The sequence below is a fragment of the Nelusetta ayraudi genome, unplaced genomic scaffold (assembly GCF_046127955.1).
Source record: "Nelusetta ayraudi isolate G7.1 ecotype Tasmania unplaced genomic scaffold, CSIRO-AGI_Nayr_v1 ptg000048l, whole genome shotgun sequence".
In the NCBI taxonomy this organism is placed as follows: Eukaryota; Metazoa; Chordata; class Actinopteri; order Tetraodontiformes; family Monacanthidae; genus Nelusetta; species Nelusetta ayraudi.
Window position 1 is genome coordinate 18,229,341 of NW_027466098.1, and position 10,660 is coordinate 18,240,000.

Genomic DNA, 10,660 nt, shown 5'->3' on the forward strand with positions numbered 1-10,660 from the left:
CCTGCCGCCAGAGGTTGTTCCGCGATGGCCTGCGCTGTTTCACAGAGACGTCGGCGACGCCGTCCAACAAAAACTAACAGCCCACCGCCGACACCGCCGCCATCTCTGTGACTGAGTTTTGGTTGGCATGGCAGGAAGCGAAGCACAAAAAAAAAAAACTCCCTGGTCTGTGACACCCGAACTCTCAGGGGGGTTGTGGGTGTGTTTACAATGCTGTGTGAAAGCGTGGTTCGTAACTCTGAAGGTGAAAGAATTAACCAAAAACAACATAATATATCAGTGCTTATAGAGGAGAAATGTGATCCAGAGGCTGCAGACCAGCTTTGCACCCGCTGTCAGGTCCTTATGATTACTAAATAGAGAACATTTACCAGACTGTGGAGCAGCAGCCGTGCACAACTGAATTATCCAAAAGCCCCTTTAATAAATGTTCCTTTTATCCCTTTTATAGCGGCAAATTCAACAATAGCAGCATTTAGTTAGCCAGCATATTGTACTGTCCACATTATACGAATGGGACAAAACAATCCTGGGGTTGCTGTCGCTAACTTCTGTGCCCTTTTTGACATCACAGAGGGTTGATTTCACAAAGTATTTTACACACACGTTGCACAGCTTGCAAAGAAAATTAAGGCAGAACGTTGTCTTATTTGTATATATTGAATAAATTCATATTGTTGGGAAGTGAACCTTCAGAACTAGACAAACAAGTTGTCTAGTTGCCAACTTCAAAGTTGCTGAGGCAATTTTGAAAACGCAACGTCTTAAAAATGCTGCAAACTCCAAATCTTCTCAAACTTCTGACCTGCTTTTCTCAATTTATCAAATGCGTCTTGGTGACCTTTCGCAATAAACATTCCAAAAGATGTCCAAATCCTATCCTCCCAAATCCTAAATATACAAATTACATTTCAAAATACAGCAAGTTTTGTGTGCAAGAAAATGAGCACTTGAATCCAAACACTCCAACAGCAGGATGGCTGCAGGAACATTGTGGTGCATCTACACTTCCACATTCACTTGCTGGACTTGCAGGTATGTTCCGCCGGCTGAGGAGCAACCAGTGATGAGCTAATTGCAAGACCTTTCGGCAGTAGCTGCAGCCGGGGCTGATTCAGATGCTAAGTGCGGAGCAGGCCACCATGATTGCTTCGACGTGATTATGCAAAGTAAGAAGGCCCCCGCAGGATCAACATCTTTAAATGTAAAGCTAATTGCCGAGAGGTTGTTTTGTTTCTGCGATAACAAAAGTGGAGGAGGTCTAACCAGTACCGGCGCAGAGGAAACTTCAGGTCACGCAGTCTGGGAAAACCTCCACAACCAGTAGACAGTGTTTGGGCTTTCTGCAGCCAATAGCACTTTTTTAATATATAGACTTTGCGTCTCGTTATTGCCTGGGGCGATTTGATAAAGTTGGCGAAAGCAAATGTTCAGTGTCTGGAAGGTGAACACTAACTTCCCTCCCAGCCCTCGGCTCTTCATCCAGATTTGGCTACTTTATCTACCAACCTTTGGCTAACACTGTCTTTGGCTAACACAACACTGTGTTGACTGCTTTGGCTCACGTAATGGAAGGACAAACAGACACTGTTTACAACTTCTTCACAGCTGGGACATTTCATTCTTTGGGCAATAAAAAAAAATCCCAAACTGAAAAAAACACCCCCCGCCAAAGAAAATCCCCAGTAAACTGAGAGTAAAAGCAGCTGTTCAGCTCTTTACACTCTACTGCACAGCTCCGCTATCCTCGGACATCGCTGGTTTGACAGCGGAGGTCTCGCATTTATCTGATCTGGCACCTCGGCCCCAATTCAAGTCCATTTCAAACAAGACAGTGAATATTTTCTCCTGCTGACTGTGGCCGCTACCGTTCTCCCGGCCAGCTTTATTGTACATCCTACAACAGTTGCATGTTGTCATTGTAAATACTTTAACCATGTATACACTTTATTGCTGCGTTTGTTTTATTGTACGTTTTCACTGTTGCAACTGTTATTGCAACTGTTGCTCTAGTTTTGTTTCGCAGTTTTTTACCTGATTAAATACAGAACTGAGTTTTTATTGTCAACAACACTTGCTGTGAACATTCTGACTGGAAACATTTATATTTTGTGTTAACACGTCTCAGTAATTGCACAACACATAAAACCCCCCCTGCTCTCTGCCAAAAGTTTGTATAAATTAATTTCCTTTCCTCCCAACCTGTTGTTAGCTTTTAATGTAATAAATCAACACATGAGCACTTGAAATAATGAAATTCAAAAGTGCGAGTCTGTTCGTCACAAAGGAGTCGTCTCTTCATTTGCGGCGCAACTGTCACGTCTCTCGGCGGCTAATAGGAGCGTCGCGAGCGATGGTCAAACAGAGATGACAGCCTCTTTGTGCCTCCCGCACAAATCCCGCAGACTCCCCATAAAATCCATTCATGCTGCCATTATCGCAATTGTGTCGCATGACATGTATGAAATTGGCAACAATGGCGCGCCGTCTCGCCCTCTTTGGGAAGTGATGGGCTGACAAACTGATTAGGGGAGGGGCCAGAGACGGGAGGAAGGGGAGGAAGGGAAAATGACAGAGGTTTGGTTGTAGACAGGTGGACGCTCTCATCTATTATTATCATTATTACTTCATAATGGCGAGGTACACTCTGAATGGATGGCAGGTTAATATGTCAGTTTGTGAATGTGTGCATGTTAATAACTTCTATGCACAGTCAAGTTGTTAGAGCTCCTTTTTTTTCTTTTTTTAAACAGCACCAAGCATTTATCTGTTTGCATGATTATTAAGTCTGGCTGCTTAGAGAATCAAGTCACGCTCTCTCTTTGCGTCCCTGTGTGTGCGTCCTGTGTGTGCGTGTACGATGTAATCGGAGTTGCCCCGCTTTTTGTTTTGGTAGCTGGGTCGACCATGTGTGCACGCTAGCCTGACTGAAACTCGGCCCTCTGTTAATATTACAGTTCAGTGCTCAGTGCGGTAATTGTGTTTTTTTTTTGTAATTAAAAAACAAAAAAGTAAATTCCAGAAGTTCAAAATTCACTTCTGGCATGAGATTAAAAGAAATTGTACTTTGTATTTTGTTTTTAGTCATAAACATAATTGACAGAGTTGTTATTATTTGTTAATAATAAGGAAGGAAGACTGAGTCCACTTGGATCTGCCAGGTGTGTTTTTACTCTGACATCACAGCTGGTGTAAAAAAAAGAAGAAGTGAAGGAAGGGATTTCATCAGGGGGAAGAAGTGAAGGAAGGAGCCAAATGCAGACAAAGTGGGTTGCAGGTGAAAAAAAAAAAATTTTAAGAACCTAACCAGAGGTTTCCTCGTAGGGCAACAAAAACCAAAACCAAAAATGATCAAACATGAAAGTACCTGACATGACAAAACAAGGAAGACTTACATGGACGGCTAAAGGTGATGATAACACAGACAAAGGGAGACAAGGACTGTTTATACAAGTGGGCCGGGGAACACAGGTGAGAGCAATCAAGGGCAGAACCGACAACGAGACACAAGTGAAAATCACGAGGCAACAAAAAAGGACGGGAAAACGGAAACAGGAACTAAACGCAGAAAATACAAGGGGAGACAAAGAGTATCAGAATAAAACAGGAAACACTACAACAGCAGACCATGACACATTTAAAGTGAGTCGCTGCAGTTCTGGTGAATCCTGGATGTTTATTCTTGGACAGTTTCATCTCTGTTTCAGTGTTGGTGCAAAAATACTGCAGGCAAGTCTTCCATTTTGCACCTTGTACGGGTCGATAAAACTGAATAGAGATAAAAATATATATATTTGAACTTTTTCACAGTTTGCAGAGAAAAACAAACCAAACCAAACAATACTTCCTTGTCTCAAAAGAGCTGAGCCGAGCAGCTTTGCCCTGCAGGGGAAACCAGCAAGGGAAGACAGTATGTGTGCATGCATGCATGCATGCTTTTGTGTGTGTATGCGTGCATGCGTGTGTGTGTGTCCGTACATGTGCGTGTTTGTTTGTGCGCGCTGCTCTGTGGCGACGTGAGATGAAATGTTCGCCCTCCCTTGATGACCTCGCTCCCATCCGTCATGGTCGGTAAACAGGCCTTTGACACTCCGGCGGGGACCCCGGAACGCCTCGGTGTGCCGGAGCACGGGTGGGCTCCTGTAGTAGGGAAAATCAGAGCACACACACACACACACACACCAGAAAGGATCAACAGCCACGCTTCCTGCTCGTCCAGGGGTCACTGTGCTGTGTGAGGTTGGCTGCCAGTGTGTTGTCACCCTCATGACAACAGTGATGGGGTCTTCCGCCGCCTGGCTCAGATTAGCGCTCGCTGCCAGATGTGTCTCTCCACCCCCCCGCCCGCAAAAGTAGCCGACGCTGACAGCCGGAGAGAAGGGGTGGGGGTGTGTGTGGGGGGGTAACACCGTGGCCGTCGTGAGCTGGAGCCCCGGCAGCTCGGAGAGCAAACCCGGGGCGTGACGTGCATGATTGAATGGGAGAAGCATCTGCTGCTCTCCTCCGCGGCCTCCTGCAATAACAAAAGCCCCGCTTCCAGAATTCGCCGCCCCGAGGCGCCGGTTCCTGCTTCATATGTGGCTTGATTTGCAGCTTGAAGGGCCCCCGCGTTTTTTTGTTCCTTCCCTCCGTGCTTGGCCAAGAAATAAGAATCCTCGCCGCCGCTCCTCTCGGGGCGATTTAACAAACAGCACGAGCTCAAAGGGAGCAGCGCATAACTGCTCCGCTCGGAATGCCACTCATATTGCAGATATGAGCTCGGAGGCTTGCCGGGGAAGTGTACGCATGCATGGTTTGGCATCTACAATGAGTGCAAGTCAATGTTTACTTTGAAATTATCCAGGGTTGTATCAAACAGCGGTAAAAACAATGCAGAGCACACAGCTCGGGTTCTTTCTCCACGCCCAGTCTTCCCTCAACGTGCAGACTGTTTGTCTCACAGCGATTGACAAGTCCGCTTGAATTACACAAACAGTCTCGCTGTGCTAAAGAAGCTCATGCATCTATTTGCTGTGAGCTCCTCTGCCGTTTTTGTCACATGAGACTTTGAGCAAACAAACGATTGACTTTCTTCAAACTCTGAAAGCCACACAGGTTTCACAACTCAATTCAATTCAGTCAATTCAATAAATAAAGTGTGTCTGACAAGTACAAGACTAAATGAATGAATATGTAATGCTTGTTGTATCTCAAGCGTTAAACAACAAATTACACGTTGACACAACGACTGTGAAATATCTGCTGCAGCTCACTAATTTTTAATATCTGCTCAAATTACTTTTACTAGAGCTGTAGATTAACTACCATTATACAATAATAACTGCTGCAAAGTGGCTGTTGAATAATAAATGACCAGTACACCTCATGCATATTAGGTGCCCAGCTGTACACACACACACACACACACACACACAAACAGACACAGAGAGAGAGAGAGAGAGAGAGAGTGACAGAGAGAGAAAGAATGGAAAAGTTGGGCTTCTCCTCCAAGGAAGATAAAGTGATCTTGTATAATTCTCCCTTAAATTGAGGTGCTATATATTATGCTTTCAAAGCAACTTTCCCTAGTTGAGATAAGTCTTTAATGGCCCCTCCGGGGGAACGTCTGCGACTGTTGCTGCAGTAATGAAAAGGTTACCCCGTCTGCAGGAGGAGGAAATCTACATATTTTTACAGTTAACGAAACGCAGATTCTCGTGCGGCTCCAGTCTTCACGGACGGAGGATGGAAGCGGCTCACGCAGGTCCAACCAGCCCCACTCTGTAGACTGTTTGCTGCTCCCCATGTGGTTGAAATCAACCACCTCCTCCCCCATCATCGCGCTGACACCAGCCTCGTTATCAGGCTGTTAATACTCACTGATCTTTATGGGAGCTTCCGCCACACCCCTCACTTCTCCAATCAACAACAGGAATTACAAGTCTGGGCCCCGGTTTCAGATTTGCTCTCTTTTACCCCAGAGTTTACCTATGTTAAATCCCTAAGAGGCTCAGCTTCCCTCAGCGTTATAATGTGTGATTGGAATGCAAAAATCCAGCTGTGATTTGGTGGAAGCTGGAAGGAAAGAGCAGCTCGGATGCTAAATGAAAAGACCTCATTTGAGTCGGCAAAGGCACCCCGTGTCTCCAACATGTTCCCGGCATGTGCAAAGTGGAACCTCACACTTCCTGTTTTTAGCCGAGGAGATTGAAGAGGAACAGGACGGACTAGCAGGTTCGCTAGCTGTCACCTCTGCTCACTGCCAGAAAGCGACACACACAGCGCCGCCACTATCGGCGAGTGAAGAGGAGTGGGAGGTCTGGGAACGGCAGGACAGGGCTGATAAAGTGCCGGGATCTTGTTGACAGGTAGTTGCCCGATGGGCCACGCTGCTGTCCAGCAGGCCTGACAGGCCGCTGCTGTTGACGTGTCTGGCTCTTTGAAGAGGTGGTGGGTGGGGGTCTGGGGGGGTTCCCGAGCAGCGAGGGAAGCCAACGTCCATTTCCTGCAATCTCCACACGGCCGGCTTTTACAGGAAGTCCTTGACATGTTGTGATGATGTGTCATGACGTGTGTTGCTTTTCAACCGATTCGGCATCGTGGCGCTCGGCGCGAAGGAGGAAAGAGAAGACACGGCGACACAATAGGCGGTTTTCCACAGCTGTCACACACAGTCAAAACAGGGGACGGTGGAAGAGGAAGAGACGACGGCCATATGGGACGCCGTCTTTTCAACATCTGCCGCAAAACCTCGGCGAGGACGCTGGCGGAATTAGCATGTGTTTAAGAAGAGCGACGCGGCGCCTTCATCCTGTGATGTGGCAGTCTGGGGGTGTAGACTTTCAATAGTTTCCCGGGGGGAAACGTTTACATTTAACATAAACACATCCAAAATGAGCAAGTAGACTTGATTAGCACAGAGACCCTGCAGCAGGGCTGCAACAAAATAATTCCCTTTATTTTCTCACACACTGAACCAGTGGAGGTATTCCATTGCAATGTTAGCATGTGATTATTCTCCGTGAGCCTGCATCCTGCATTCAGGGTCTCCAGATGCACGATTCTTAATCCAACACCCCCCCCCCCCAAAAAAAAAAATTACACAGTTTCCTTTATCCTTGGCCAGCAGGGGGAATTCTTTGTGACCTCACTGATTTCCCCCCTTCCCACTGGTTACCTGTCACTGGTCTCTGCAGGTTAGCCACTATCTCTTCTTTACAGGTCTACACCCCCACCAGTAGCTGCCCTCATGACGTCACACGCCTGTGACGCCCAGACCAACATTCCGCTCTAATCCCGTCCCGACTGTATCACTATCCCTGGAGGCAGAATATTGGCAGATCCATTCGGACCCCGACACCGAGTCGGTGCCTTGCATACAGAGCAGCGAAGCGGAGTAAAAACAGAACAGGCAGACTCCAGCAGTCAGTGCATAAGAGCATAATCGTTGGCTTTGGGTACTTTCTCTTCCAAAGGCCTGTTTAGCGTCAGATTTAGGAGTTTCAGTTGCTGTCTTGGCATTTTCTCCAACGTTGCATTAAATCTCATTTTTCCCCCCAAAAAAGAAGATCTGCTTCATCAAGGCAACGCAAGTAGACACCGACTATGCGGGTGTTGCGGCTTTCTAAACCCTCAGAGGAGAGTTTGGGTGGTGGTGGGGTGTTGGGGTGGTTTGTTGGCCGCGGTGATGAAACCCAATCGGGACTCCATATTAGAGGGCACTGAGTGAAACAGTCAGCGGCAGTGTTTCAGGGAAGCAGTGGAGCTTTAACACCTACTGTAACTCCGCTGCCCTGCTTCCTGCTCTGGATTACATCTGGCCTTACAGTGTATATGTAGGGCACACACACTCTATAAACACTGGCGCCCGTGGTGCGACTTTCCCTCGGTGCAACCTCGATCATCATTTTTACTTTCTTTGACAGTCGTCACCGCCGAGTCCCCCCCCCCCCCTCGGCGTGGGTGTATCCGCATGTGTGGACATCTTCCACTCTTGGGTCCTGAAAAACACAAAAAGCAGTGGTTGCACATCACGTGTGTCCATGCAAACAGCACATGCACCCTTTTGTTTGTGTTTAAAACTAGTCATGGAAAGCCCCCCCCCCCGCCCCCAAGCTCCCCCCCCCCCCCCCCCCCCCCCACACACACACACACACACAATCTCCCCAATCCCGTGATTGTTGCCGTCATTTCAGTAATTACCACATGGAACGAGGGGCAGCAGAAGCCAAACCGTTTCCCTCAGTAGCGTACAGTGTCACGCATGGACAACCACCAGCGCTCATTAAGTCGTACAGCGACACTGGAACGTCTTTACCATTGTTCGTCTGTATCCTTTGGACCATGTGCGCGCCGCTAAAACCTACCGCTCATGGTCGGCGTGCCGTGACCCGTCATTCCTGCCTGTCGTCGGCGCACCGTTTCCCCAGAATGCCGAGTGATAAGCCCGTGAGAGACTTTTATGCCAGCTTGGATGTCACACTCACGTAACGTATTTTCCAAATTTCCCATGCTGGGTTGGTTTGAGACCCAGGGGTTGGGTTTTTTTTTTTTTTTGTTAGACTTAACAATCCAGAAAGGAGACCAAACAGACCCCACAAAACCACTTACAGGTGGCGTGCACAGATCCTTGCAATCCAGAGATTATCCGTGACCCCAAACAACTCAGCTGGTAATGAGTCCTCTTTAAGGGCTTGAGGTGGAATTCCGTCGAAGCATGCCATATTATCCGACAAAGTGACAAATTGCAACGGTCGCCAGTTAAACATCGTCTCCAATCATGCATCCTATTGTTTAGGTCCCCCCCACCCCCTTCAATCCTGTTACATTGTTTCCTGCTGGGATGAACGTGAATAGTCTGCATGGCACAGGCTGAACACACACGCACGCACAAGCACAGGCACACACAAATCGTGCAAATAGAGTAGCGGTGCTTGGAGGTGGGTGGCACTCCTCAGTGACTCAGTAATAAAAGTCGAGCGCATTTTGAAAAGGCCCTATTGTGGCTTCATTCTGTTTTTCCACGAGGGTAGCATTCCTCCCAAATTGGACAAAAGAATTTTAATGGGGCGGCTAATGGACTGTGATTAGATAGCGGGAGTGGGGGAGGGAGGGAGGGAGGGACGGAGAGAGTGAGAGAGAGGGAGGAATAGGTAGGGCCTGACGGTGGGACTAAATGCTGCGACCGAGGGATTCGTGAGTGTGTGCGTGTGCGTGTGTGTGTGTGTGTGTGTGTGTGTGTGTGTGTGGAGGGGACTTGAGTTTCATCCATCCGTGGAGGCCAAAGGGAGCGATGGGCCTAGAGATTAGCCCACTTACCTGCAGCCCGTGAGGAGGGGGAGTTGGTTATTGTAGCGTTGGGTTGCGAGGGAGACACAGGGGACTCCACTCCAAAGGTATATCCCAACAAATATATATATATATATATACATACATGTGGAGAGAGAGAGAGAGGGAGAGAGAGAGAGAGACCACCGCATCAAACCTGCTTTTAGCAGTAAGTGGATTCAGCGGCAACTCAAGTGGTCTAATGCGAGCTTACCCACGCTGTTAAGTGACAGCAGGACTGAGTAGGAGGCTAATCAGGGACACTAAAAATAGGTAGAGGATAACATATCTTTTGACAAGAAAAAAAAAGTATATGTTTAAATGCCTAAGTATATATAAAAAAAAGAAGACAGCTAGCGTGTTTGAATTCACACGCTCAGCAGTCTCACGTTGTCTCCACATGGTGCCTAACATGTTTTTTACAGACCAGAGGGAGGAACTCATGCTGCTACTTGAAGTAAACCATGACTGACTAACACGCAGCTGCTTTTAGTTCTGTTCTATTTTTTAATTCTTAGGTTCTAGTGCACTTTAATCACTTTGTGTTTTTGTCATGTAATTTGTCTTCCTGTTTTTTTTTTCTCATTGTTATGTTTGCATGTTCTGTGACGGCCAATCCTTTCCCTTTCCTCCGATGGGCTTTATCTCCTCGGGGCATTTCTTTTTGTAAATAAGAAAAGTTTTCTTAATGACTAACCCTGCACTCGGGGTCGAGGAGGGGTGCTGGAGTCTGTCCCAGATATCCGAGGGTGAAGGGAGGCAGGGTACATCTTGGACTCGTCACCAGTTTATCGGAGGGCCAACACAGAAAAATTAATCTAAACGTCCAAACTTGCCCTGGACTGTGGGAGGAAACTGCGGTATTTGGAGTGAACTCGCTAATTCAACACAGAGGAGCCCCGTGTGCGAATGAAATCGACATCTTAGCCACAGCACCGCCGATTAATGGTGACCACAGACAGCGAGCGACGCCTCAGACAGTCGATGCTGAGGAAGTCTGAGGCACTCGGGAATGCGACTTCCTCTTCAGCCCTTTTACGAGGCTTCCACCAAAATACATTTATCTTACTCGCGTATCTTTTCCAGACGGGGTCTGAGGTTTTTCCCCGCGATAACGCCGCGCCGTCGCAGCGCTCGGTGGCTCCAGTCGCATGAGAGAGGTCGCTGGGTTTAGCCGGAGGTGAAAGGTGAAGGGTGGCATCTTTATTTTTATCATATCGCTCCAACAGGAGCCTGTCAATGATTAGCTGGCTACTGTTGACATTGTCCCATCCATCATAATCATGGGAGCTGCAGCCAGTGAGATCGCACTGTGTGCCTTTTGTTTTTCGTCCTAACGACCAAATCAGTAACT